The sequence below is a fragment of the Panthera pardus genome, unplaced genomic scaffold, assembly GCF_024362965.1.
Source record: "Panthera pardus isolate Hobbes unplaced genomic scaffold, ASM2436296v1 HiC_scaffold_8, whole genome shotgun sequence".
NCBI classification, from domain to species: Eukaryota; Metazoa; Chordata; class Mammalia; order Carnivora; family Felidae; genus Panthera; species Panthera pardus.
Window position 1 is genome coordinate 138,060,490 of NW_026527013.1, and position 13,163 is coordinate 138,073,652.

Here is a 13,163-nt window from a genome sequence, read left to right on the forward strand (position 1 = left end):
GCTTCATTTTTACGTATAAAACTTTTTTATAGAATGCATATAAATAAGAAATTTATAGAGGGGGCACCTGGCCCGTGCAGGTGGTAGAGTATGTGACTCTTGATCTCAGGGTTGTAAATTACCTAGAAAATAAAATTGGGTGTAGAGATTACCTAGAACATAAAATTAAAAAAAAAAAGACGTTTATAGAAAGCAAATACAAGTGGTACAACGAAGAAGAAAAGATCACAAAATTAAGAAAAGTTTACTGAAAGACAATTTAAAGCATAGAATATCACTTTACATTCATAGAACTGACAAAATCCAAAATTGGTGATATCACTTATTGCTGGTAGGAATTCTGGGAGTGGAAGCTCTCATAACTTGCTTGCAGAAATCTGAAATGTAGTTTCTTTTGGAAAGCAATCTGGAAAAATCTATAAAATTTAAAATACAAATACTTTTTAGATAGCAATATTTTTGAGAATCAATTTGATAGAAGTCACAGCATCAAAACATAATCAAATATGTACATAAATCTTAAAATTAACAATGTCAGTGGAGCAGAGAGAATGATTTTAGATAAGGACAATTAAAATAAAGGAAATGAGATTACTGTATGAATTTTGAGTAGTAAATAATTAGAGAGAAAAATAGCAAATTATGTTCCAAGCATCTCCAGAGAGGTGGAAAATTAATGTTTGAGATAAGAGGAAACTATGATTTTGCAGAATTCTGTTAAAATATCTGGGTTAAATTATACCTCTTAAATGCGTAAGAACAAGTCACTTTAAAAGAATGGTACACTGTAACAGTACTTGGCAGGGCTTCACATTGACCTAAATATTCTTCATCTCATGGATAACAGAATTATTAGCCTCAGGAGACATTTCCAATATCCTTTTGGCTTCTAGGAGCAGGGCCAATTTTCCAAAAATTGTGAAGTGGATGAAAATTGTCTTAGGCGATAGCCCAGTTTACCCACTAGCCAGGTCCCTCCTTACCCAAAGCACCTACTTCAGGGAGTCAGAGGAGTTGGCCTAGGTGGTCAGGTCACACCTACCACTTGGGCCTTGTTGCTACTCACTCAGGAGAATGTACATTCCTTCATCATTAGTTTTAAGGCTCAAGGGGTCACCTGTTTTAGCAAATGCACAGTGTCAAGGAGAGAAAACTGCTGAGCCCCTTTGTAGATAATGTGCTTGAATTTTAACTGGGACCTACTACTAATGAGGTCCTCTCTTTTCCTTAGATTGAAGCCACCAAAGAATGCCTTTCCTCCTATGGTAAGAAGGCCTATTGAAGCAGCATAAAAGGGGTAGCCAGGAGTTGGGAGAGAAGGTTATTCCCTGTGTTCTCTAAATTCCACTTATATTGCTCTATACAGAAGCCTTAAATAATAATCTACAAAACACATAGAAGATGTTGCATTTTGTGTCTTGAAATAAGTTCATCATCTAGATCTAGAATTTATCTGCCCATGTATACCTACCACTCACCTATTTATTCAATAAACAAATACTAATATAAAGCTCATCAAGTACCAGGCACTGTTCTAAGCACTTTACAAATATTAATTCCTTTAATCCTCCTAACATTCCCTAAGTGTTGGTATTATTATTACAACTACTTTTTGGAATGGCCGTGAACGAGCTCACTAGATTATCTATTGCTTGATTTGAAAATGGAAGATAAGACTTGCCCCATAAATATCTTACAAAAATCTATGATTGGGTTAAATACATCTCCAAAGAGATGGAAAATAGTGCATTATGAGTAGGAGATATGTAATCTTAAAATACTTACTGCATTAAGTAATAAGCCATTGAGGGAGTGGATTCTTTTTCTCATGTTAGTGGATTATAGTTTCTCAAGCCTTAGTTCTCATCTGTGCTGAGTTAGTGTGGAATTGTTCGTAGAGTAAATTTTAAATCGATGACTCCCTCTGCCCTCTCACATTGTTCATAGTCCCCAGTGCCTTATTAAAAAATGTTAAACCAGACATGACTAGCTTGCATTCACTGCATTTTAAAGAAGTCATGCAAAGTGATTTTTAATAAAACCGGAAGAAAAAAATGATATTCGGTTAAATGAAGTGTCACAATGCTAATTATACACTAAAACCTCCTGTTCCATAATATGGAATTAAGTATAAGGAATGTCTGTCAAAAACTCATGTCAAGTACTCAAGTAATAAAAGAACTCAATGGGTGGGTGCCTGGGTGGCTCAGTCAGTTAAGTGTCCAACTTGGCTTAGGTCATGATCCCGTGGTTTGTGAGTTCGAGCCCCGTGTTGGGCTCTGTGTTGACAGCTTAGACCCTGGAGCCTGCTTCAGATTCTGTGTCTCCCTCTCTCTCTGCCTCCCCAGCTCATGCTCTATCTTTCTCTCTCAAAAATAAATAAACATTTTAAAAAATTTAAAAAAGAACTTAATGTAAAGCTCTAACCTCATAACAACTATTACCGTAGGACATTATAGTCAGGCATCAAGTTATTGACACTAGATTCTCAAGTTATATTCAATACATGGTTATTAAACAAGAACGAAGGGTAGGATGCTAAGGCTGGCATTGTTGGGACAGACAGAATTTCAAAGATGAGTGAGACCTTTCAAGGAGCTATAGGGCATAGTTGTATATGAGTGCTTCTCAAATTTACAGGCACATTTAGGTTACCTGGGGATCCTGTTATTGACAAATTCTGATTTGGTAAGGTCTAAGTTGGGGGCTGAAATGTTTCATTTCTAACAAGCTTTCAGCTGATGACAGTGTTGTAGGGCCAAGGACCACTGTTGAGTAGTAAGGATGCCCATGTTTAACTGTAATAAAATACTCCAGAACTGTAATAAAATATTCTGCAAACAAAATATTCCAGAACAGAAAAAGTTGCCAATTCTGAGTGTGGGGATCTTGGCAGGTGTGCAAGTAGAATACTTGGTAGGTAACAATGAGCTCTCAAGTAGATTTTTGAAGGAAGAGGTTCAACCGCATGAGCTGCGTGCCAGAGACACGCAGGTCTGTAAGTGCTTGGAGTCTCAGGGACCAACAAAGGGTTGATGTGGTGGAAGAGGAAGTCAGGGGCTGCTTTGACAAGACTAGATTGACTAGAAGACTAGGTTAGGGCAGATGTAAAGAGCCTAGGTTGTATTGCTAAGGAACTTGATCTGCGATGGGCTGGCAATAAGATGTTTCTAGAGGATGACTCTGACTGTAGAGGGGAAGTGGGTTAGAGAAGGAAAAAGAGTTATAAGTAGGGAGACTAGGAGACTTTTCAGAGAAGATGAAATCTTAGATTTAGGGAATGTGGTAGAATTTGGAAAAGTCAGGAAGTTATTTAAGAAGTTCAAATTTAAAATTGATGGGAATTGGAAATGAATGGGATGTGGGATTGAGAGACAGGTACAAGTTGAAGAAGACCTTATGCTTTCCAGCTTGAGGGAGAAAGAGAGGCTACACCTTTGATAATAAGAAAAGTGGAAGGAAGGACAAGATTTTGGCCAGAGATAATGGGTTCAGATTTGTACTTGTTTAGCAGGGCATTTGTTCTAGAATGTAACTGGAAATGCCTCTCTGAAACATGAGAAAGGTAGAGAAATGTAACTTTGGGAGTCAATGCAAAGAAGCAATAGCTAAAGCAATGGATGTAAATAAAATCACCAAAGGATTTGACTTTAGAGAGAAATAGTAACAAATGCAAAGAAAGGCGAGGAATTTGGAGAGCTGCATGTATTAACAGGAGGCTCTCAAAACCCAAACTTGATCTATTTTTTCAGTCCTCTATATTTTAAATACCATTGGAGTTTGTATTACCAGAGAATGCATCTCACATAAAAAATAAAAACTTTTCACTTTCAGCATTGTAGTGCTGACTGGATTTGTAATACAACATCCTGAGTATAAAATCCTCAGGAAGATGTGTAATTAGTATGTGAGAGTTTATGCCTAGTTTATGCCTACATCCACATACTTAATAATCATCTTATTTCCTCTGGAGGATTTATTTATTCTGTTTTTTTAAATACTGAAGTCCATATTTTATTCAGATTTTCTTGTTTTTCTACATAATGTCCTTCTTCTGTTCCGAAGTCCCATCAGGATATCACATTACATTTAGCCATCATGTCTCCTTAGGCTTCTCTTAGGCTTCACGGTTTCTCAGACTTTCTGTTTTTGATGACCTTGGCAGCTCTGAGAACTGGTCAGGTACTTTGATCTTTCTCTACTGGGATTTGCCTGATGTTTTCCCCATGATTAGACTGGAATTATGGTTTGCAGGAGTAAGATCACAGAGGTAAAACATCATTCTCATCACTTCATATCAAGGGTATATATTATCAACCTGCCTCATAGCTGTTGGTGTTAACCTTGATCCCTTGACTGAGGTAGTGTTTGTCAGGTTTTCCATTGTCGCTCTTTTCCTTCCCCTTTCCATACTGTACTCTTTGGAAGGATGTCATTATGTTCGGCTCCCAGAGAAGGATCAGGAAGTTGTGCTCCACCTCCTTGAGTTTGGAGTAGCTACATAAATTATTTGGTATTTTTCTACTCACATGGTTTGTCTCTTCATCCCCATTTATTTGTTAATTCAGATAATTTGTTTATATCAGCATGGACTAATGGATAGTTACTTTATACTTTCGGTTATAATCCAATATTACTTATTCTGTTGCTGAAATCACTCCAGTTTTGACAGTTGGTTCCCATGTCCCTGTCATATACTTCCATCATTGCTTTCATTTGTTTAATTATTTGTTTTGAGCTCTTCCTTACTTTCTGGTGCAATGATGCTCTAGTATCGGCTTCTATATTTACGACTCCAGCCTCTTGAATAAGCCATTTCTTCAAGGACCTATGGTTCCTTTTATTGCAGAATGATGTTAGAAACCAGTATCTAGGCACTAGGTGTAGTCTTATTTTTTTTAATTGCTGCACTGTTCATTCTTTTAAGGTCTTCTAAGCTGGTGAGGATTCCAGACATTTAGAAATTTGGTAAAATGCTATAATGAGAGTTTTATCCCAGACAGACAACAGTCTTGAAAGCGGTGAAAGTTTAAACACACATCCAGTACACTTCACTAGCACACTTACAGAAGTGCCATGAAAATCTTTAAAAATATTTTTAAAAATATGTGGGGCGCCTGGGTGGCTCAGTTGGTTAAGCGTCCAACTTCGGCTCAGGTCATGATCTTGCGGTTCGTGAGTTCGAGCCCCGCATTGGGCTCTGCGCTGACGGCTCAGAGCCTGGATCCTGCTTTGGATTCTGTCTCCCTCTCTCTCTGCCCCTCCCCTGCTCACGCTCTGTCTCTCTCTGTCTCAAAAATAAACAAACATTAAAATTTTTTTTTAAATTAAAAAAATATGAAGGAACTTCAGCAAGCCTTCTAAAGTAAATATTTCTTGAATGTATTTCATAGGAATAAACTGATCTATTTCCTTTAAAACTCTTCTTTTAAAAAATGTTTATTTGAGGGAGGGAGGGAGGGAGAGAGAGAGAGAGAGAGAGAGAATGCATGCATGCATGTGGGTGAAAGGCAGAGGGGGGAAGAGAGAATCACAAGCAGATTCCATGCTGTCAACACAGAGCCTGACGTGGGGCTTGATCTCACAAACAGTGAGATCATGACGTGAGCCAAAATCAAGAGTCGGAGGCTTAACTGGCTGTGCCACCCAGGAACCCCATCCTTTCAAACTCTTCTTTATGACAGGTTTCTTCAGAACGGGAGTCTTAAACTTTTGCAAAAATTTAAGCATGATATTGGTTTCTTAAGCTTATGAGTAGAGTAAAAGAATTTCAGGAGCTCAAAACTCCTCACGGAAATGATCTCATTGATTTTCACAACCTCTCTTGGGGCAGAAAGAGGGTAGATAGTAGAATAGGAAAGCTTGATTTCTAGTGTGGATTTAGAAAACCCAGGGGAGAATGGCTTAGAGTTTCTCTGTGGTAAAACAAAAGTTTTTATCATCGGCTCTTAAAGGGTAAGGAGCCAGAGGTAGTATAAGCAAAAATCCATGACCAGATTTTTGGGGTAAGAAACTTTAATTAGATTTTGTGACTATGTTGTATAATTTATTGAAGATCTAAAGATTCTGTATATATAATTTCTCTTAAATTCTGAAAATTTCCATATTGAATCCAATAAACATCTAAGTGTCTACTATAATCTGTGTTAGATACAAGAACGTGAATAGTTTTTGTCCTTAAAGAACAGCTGTGAGTAAATTTTACTATGGGTCCTGGGTTGCCGTTCTGTATAAGAATATAGTTAAAGGAACTGGTTAATGCAATTTGAAAGATTCAGGAAAAGATATAGGTATTTGCAGTGGCTAATTTATATCCAAACAAACTTACGGGGTTATCAAGCATAGAATCTAATTTTTCATCAATAAGTTGATAATGTATTCATGAAATGTCACATTATTTACTAATTCTTATAAAGGATGGGTACAGAGAAAATAAGACTTTGTTATTCAGCAAGAATCTCATAGTCTAGTGGTGAACAGAAAAAGAGTATACAGATAGAACTGTGAATATATGAAATATTCTTGTTATATTATAAAGGAATATTATGTATTGTTTAAAATTAAACATTTTGTGTATTTGATGCTAAAAAAAAAGAACCCCACACATTTTAGGAAATCACTGTACTTGTATCCTTATGGAATATAATAGTCTAACACTGTGAATAAGTAAATGAGGCTTGGCTTTTGTAGCTATGTATCTTGGAAGCTTTTGGACAAGTTTATTTTCCAAGTCAGACTTTATAAATCTTTTCTGCTTCAATTTGATGTATGTGTTCACAAAATTTTCCACTAAGTAAAGCGCTAGGAATCTGCTTTGTTTTTATAATTTCTTCAAATGCTAGGAATGGTTATTTTATTTTCATAGGCTTACTTCTCTCATCCTTACTAAGAACCGAAATATATCTTTAGGTCCTCTTTGTAAAACTACTTTAAAATTGTCCTCACTGCCTCCATTTTTAATTTTTAATTGTCCTCACTGCCTCCATTTTGTACTGGCTTTTGATTGAGTTTTAATTGTTGATCTGTTGCTCACATTCAATTGTATATTCACTATGGATCTCACAAATCTATAGCAGCTGTTTCTGAAATCCCAACCACTGTTGTAGATACTAAGGATATAGCAGTGAACAAAATAGACACAGTCCTGCCCTCATGGAGCTCACATTCTAAGGGGAAGAGGCAGGCAATAAATAAATAAATAGACAAGAGATACATAAGCTGTCAGATGATGATAAATGCTGTAAAGAAAAAGCAGGAATAGACTTAATATTCTGAGATTTTTATACAGTGTGCCAGAAAATAAAAATTGTCATTCCTTGAGAATAAACAGCATGTATATGAATGATGGTATCTCAGAGCTGTCTGTTGTTCTCTGGATCGAGTAACTGATCTGGTAGACTCTATCATTGAGGGAGATCATTTGTGAGCCAGGAAATGATTGTTTGCTTTACATGGCAGCCTGCCTATGAGGGACTGGAAATATTCTAGAGTCAGCCCTTGCTCCACAGGGCAGATGCTTGATTAAAACAGAAACAAGAACAGAACCTTTAAAAATAGCTCTTACTCTTAACACTGAGATGTTACTTGGTTCCCGAGAACAAGTAGAGAAAGATAAAAACTAAAGTCAGTAGTTATTTACATCTGAATTAATAAATCCAGACCCAGACAACTCCCAAAATTGTCCGCGGAGTCTTCATTGCTACCTGAGCCAACACTAGGAGGCATAATAGTGTGGTATTACCAGCAACTTTGTTCCACAGTTTATGGGGAGAAGCCTATAGATTTTTCATGTTTTTGTGATTATGAGATGGAGAACAGAACATCCACATCCTGTTTTCCTAGAACAATGTCCTGTGACCTCTCTATTTATGGGCTTGGCTAGTCTAATCTGGGAGCTAGTCTTGCTCTGGTTGCTTTGTGACTGCAAAAGAAATCATTTTAATCATCTAAAAATCTAAGAAACTTTTGGAGATTTCTTTTCAAAAGTAGGTGGTAGCCAAGTTAATATTTATGGTTTCTGAGTACATGTGCAGTTGAATATTCCTTCCTTTTAAAGATCAAAGCACTTACTTCTCAATTACCAGTGGTAGCTAATAATGTTTGGGGGCACTGTTGCTGGGTGAGGGTCTACGAATACCCAAGATACTTGTTATACTCCTTTTTCCCTCTGAGGTCCCAAAGGAAAATAGATGCACTGGACAGTAGTTGGAAAAAACACCAAACCTATATAATTCCTCTTTGTCTCAGTACCCTCTCTCATAAAGAGTATGGAATAATTGCTTATACCCCATAATGTTGTTAGAAGTTCTGCATAAATTAAAATATATAAGGTATTCTCTATTGCCTCCCTGGTTTTTATTTATTTTTTTTTTAATTTTTTTTCTCAACGTTTATTTATTTTTGGGATAGAGAGAGACAGAGCATGAACGGGGGAGGACAGAGAGAGAGGGAGACACAGAATCGGAAGCAGGCTCCAGGCTCTGAGCCATCAGCCCAGAGCCCGACGCGGGGCTCGAACTCACGGACCGCGAGATCGTGACCTGGCTGAAGTCGGACGCTTAACCGACTGCGCCACCCAGGTGCCCCATCTATTGCCTCCCTGGTTTTTAAAGTGATGATGATATAATGGTTATGAACCCTTAGAGCTAAACTTCTGTGTTCGAATTCTCTTCCCACCACTAACTAGATGACTAGATGATGAGTTTAGCAAGTTATTTAACCTTACTGTGCTTTTCAAAAACAGAATAATCATATCCAGGAGGATATTGTGTGGAATAAATGAATTAACACAAATACTTGGAGCAGTACTTGGCTTACTGTAAGTGGTCAAGAAAGATGTACTGTTGATATCATTACTACTACTACTATTTATGTGTTTATTTATTAGTGTGGCTTTGGCACCCAAATCCTAATGCAATAGTCTAAGGAGCTAGGCTGAATCACATAAAGGTCTCCTGTTCTGTCTGCCAGGGAAACCTAAGAAACCACCATCCAGGTTGGCCAAGGGCAGCTTTGCCTGTTTTTTTTTCAAATCCACATCTGACTTCTCCACTCTTACACTCTAATGTCAACCTTCTAGGGACAGAAGAAGTACATAAAGTAAGGCCAACATAAAGAATGTTTGCCCTAATGCCAAAAAAAAAAAAAAAAAAAAAAAAAAAAGAAGAAGCTTGTCTTGGGCTGCTTCTAACTATGGCAACAGTCCTGAGACAGGCTGAATGTCTTAAAAGAGTCCAAAGAGAGACTGTGGGTGAGAAAGAGAAGGGATCAGGCCCACCTAGGAGTGGTACCTGGGTCACTCTATCAGTTCAACTGGAGAGAGAAGACATAAGTGAAAAAGATTTCCATAGGCCTCTCCTGATTTTTCCAGGCTCCTGAGAAAAAGAATTACTCTAAGAGACCACACGTCAATTCTTACCAACTTTAACACAGCCAATAAAATGTCTCCGGAGTTGAAATGACCTTGCTCAACCTTGTGGGAGAGCATGGCCGGATCTGGGGATCAAAGGGTGTGTTCAGACATCCTTATAAGACCAACTGACCAAATATCAATTTTCCCACAGTCATCTTAACAAGACCAATTTACCTAATGAACAACTCTAATTCACTGAAAGCTAAAGCCTGGAACATCAACTTGCTGAATGGGCAATTCATGCAAAACGGACACATGGTGTTTTATACCAGGTCTAGGACTGGTTTGCCTACTAGAGGCACAGCCCAGGCAGTGAGGGCCTGGGGGACCCACATGGTAAACTGGAGAAAATGCGGGAGGCTGTACTCCACTCCAGTCAGTGGCTGCCTTATAGGATATGGACCCAGTATTACCACAGCCTCCAAGTTTTCAAATGAAGGCAGAAATCTGGACTTTTATATGAATTATGCTGACATTTGCATTTTGGCAAATACTTAAAATTTAAAATGAAAACAAAACAAAAATTGTGCAGGCCAAATGCACCCCACGTGCCGTTTGACTCTCCCTGTGTGCCTGCAGTCTACAATCTCTGTTGTACATCCTGGGCGTTTGCCTACTAAATGCTCATGCTTTCAGCTAGTTGAGCATGGCCCCAAAGCTCCACAATACTTGCAATGTGTAATTTTGCTGAGGCACAAATCTGTTTCCCAAATGCTCAGAGTTGACTTATGAATGTGATTTACTTAGCTGTGAATGTGCTTATGTCTGTACCCTATTTCCAGATTTCAGTGTGGCTTTGGGGGTGTTTTAAACCAAGTTTGAGTACATAGTGCCATTCATGCAACAAATAAAAGCTTTTTCTTTAAAAAGGGTTGTGGGAATCAGGGGACAGTGTTGACTTTTAAGGTTGGAGATGGAAATGAAGAGAAAGTGAAAAGGTCTACTCGAGATTTAACTAGGAGATAGAGTTTAGGAAGTTTGAGGTAGGAGTCAGGGAGGGTATCTGTAAGAATTTTGAGTGGAAACAATCAGCATTTTTCAGATTGTGGTGGCAAAGAATTAGGCAAGAAGTATATGAAGAGATTACTTGAAATTTTTGGTTATACTTTAATTTTAAGAGGAAATTTATGTGCTATAAAATATTTTTGAAATTTGAATTTTAAATTTAAAATATTCGTTAAATATCTTTGAGAGGTATGGGGTAACCCTTATGAATGTCAAGAAACTGTAGCACTTTACAAGTTATCCTAAATTCTTTTTAGTGCTCAGGTCTCTCAAAGATTGCCGAGGTCAGTGACCACTTTTTTTTTTCTGTTTACATTCATAATTCTAGTACAATGTCCTGCTCATAGGAGGTTCTTTATAAATTAAATACTTTGAATTATTTAAACATGTCTTCCCATTTTAAACATTTATGGCTTAAATATATATATCTTAATCAAATCCAGAAATTGTGTGTATGTCTTGGGTAGCGAAGGGGAGCTTGCATCAGACTTGGAGGGATATGAAATGTACTGTGTTTTTAATGCCTAAACAATACAGTCCATGATTTTTTTAATTTTATTTTTTATTTTTTAAAATTTACATCCAAATTAGTAATTAGTAATTAGTGAAATCCAACAATGATTTCAGGAGTAGATTCCTTAGTGCCCCTTACCCATTTAGCCCATCCCCCCTCCCGCAACCCCTCCCATAACCCTCAGTTTGTTCTCCATATTTATGAGTCTCTTCTGTTTTGTCCCCTTCCCCTGTTTTTATATTATTTTTGCTTCCCCTCCCTTATGTTCATCTGTTTTGTCTCTTAAAGTCCTCATATGAGTGAAGTCATATGATATTTGTCTTTCTCTAACTGACTCATTTCACTTAGCATAATACTCTCCAGTTCCATCCACGTAGTTGCAAATGGCAAGAGTTTATTCTTTTTGATTGCCGAGTAATACTCCATTGTGTGTGTGTGTGTATATATATACCTATATATACCACATTTTCTTTATCCATTCAACCATCAATGGACATTTGGGCTCTTTCCATACTTTGGCTATTGTTGATAGTGCTGCTATAAACATGGGGGTGCGTGTGTCCCTTTGAGACAGCACACCTGTATCCTGTGGATAAATGCCTAGTAGTGCAATTCCTGGGTCATGGGGTAGTTCTATTTTTAGTTTTTTGAGGAACCTCCATACGGTTTTCCAGAGTGGCTGCATCAGCTTGCATTGCCACCAACAATGCAAAAGAGATCCTTTTTCTCCGCACCCTCGCCAACATCTGTCATTGCCTGACTTGTTAATGTTAGCCATTCTGACAGGTGTAAGGTGGTATCTCATTGTGGTTTTGATTTGTATTTCCCTGATGATGAGTGATGTTGAGCATTTTTTCATGTGTCGGTCATCTGGATGTCTTCTTTGGAGAAGTGTCTATTCATGTCTTTTGCCCATTTCTTCACTGAATTATTTGTTTTTTGGGTGTTGAGTTTGATAAGTTATTTATAGATTTTGGATACTAACCCTTTATCTGTTATATCATTTGCAAATATCTTCTCCCATTCTGTCAGTTGCCTTAGTTTTGCTGATTGTTTCCTTCACTGTGCAGAAGCTTTTCATTTTGATGAGGCCCCAGTAGTTCATTTTTGCAATACAGTATATGATTTGAAGTCCTCTCTTTGCATATCCTTGTCTTCTTAAAATATTTGGTTGAGTATATTATGTCAGGATGTTTCTTCTAGGTTTTAGTGTTTCCTGGGCTAGAAATAATATAAAAGGGAACCATCTTTGTTTTTTCCCTTTTGAATCCATATCAAAAGGTTTTGGCTGAAAGTGCCAGGTGCACATTTTAAATAAGGTATTGGAATCATCATAGAGTATTTGGTTTTGGCTCAAGAAATCCTTTTAGAGTTTCCTTCAAAGTGAGGATGCATGGACCTTCCAAGTCTAATGCCAGATGGCTACTAGATGGAGAGATTTCTCTCATCCCCAAATCGCCTGTATCATTTCTCCATGTCCCTTTGAACTGTTGCACTATATTCCAGCATCTTGAGATACATCATGCAACAAGAGACAAGAGATTAACTTGAGTTCAATTGTCTGGATCCCTTTGTTTGGCAGAGAGGTTTCTCTTCTAGGAACAGGACAATTACAGAGGAATCAATAGCCCAGACAGCACGGAGCTTGTCAAATGGTAAAGGACTTGATTAGTGCAGAGTGAAATTTCATTCCTAATTGTCATAGATCAGTCTTCGTTATCAATCTTTTTTTTCCCCATAAAGTCCTTCTTTGAAAGCATTATGCGTTCAAGTGAGAAATTCATTTTTTATTAAAAAAATTTTTTTTATGTTTTATTTATATTTGAGAGCAAGAGAGACAGAGCACGAGTGGGGGAGGGACAGAGAGAGAGAGGGAGACACAGAATCCGAAACAGGCTCCAGGCTCTGAGCTGTCAGCACAGAGCCCGACGCAGGACTCGAACTCACAGACTGCGAGATCATGACCTGAGCTGAAGTCAGATGCTTAACTGACTGAGCCATCCAAGCGCCCCTCAAGTATGAAATTCTTTCGGGAAATTTTTAAAGACAGGATTTGGTTATTTTCAGGCTTTGTAGAAGCCACTAATACCTAATGCAAGAGGTGACTTATGAGATCTGGCATAAATAGTTACCGAAGGAATATGATCTCAGGATTGTTTAACTCCAGAAGCCATGCGTACAGAAATTGCTTGATTTTTTTTAAAAGTAGATTTCCACCCAAGATGGAGGAAG

The 13,163-nt window shown here is 37.7% G+C and overlaps 1 protein-coding gene across 6 annotated transcripts in view; it reads left to right on the plus strand.

Moving 5' to 3' along the window:
• Window positions 1-13,163, plus strand: part of CPED1 (cadherin like and PC-esterase domain containing 1) — a 270,971-nt gene that overhangs the window by 43,965 nt on the left and 213,843 nt on the right. The gene's annotated exons all lie outside the window — the stretch shown is intronic.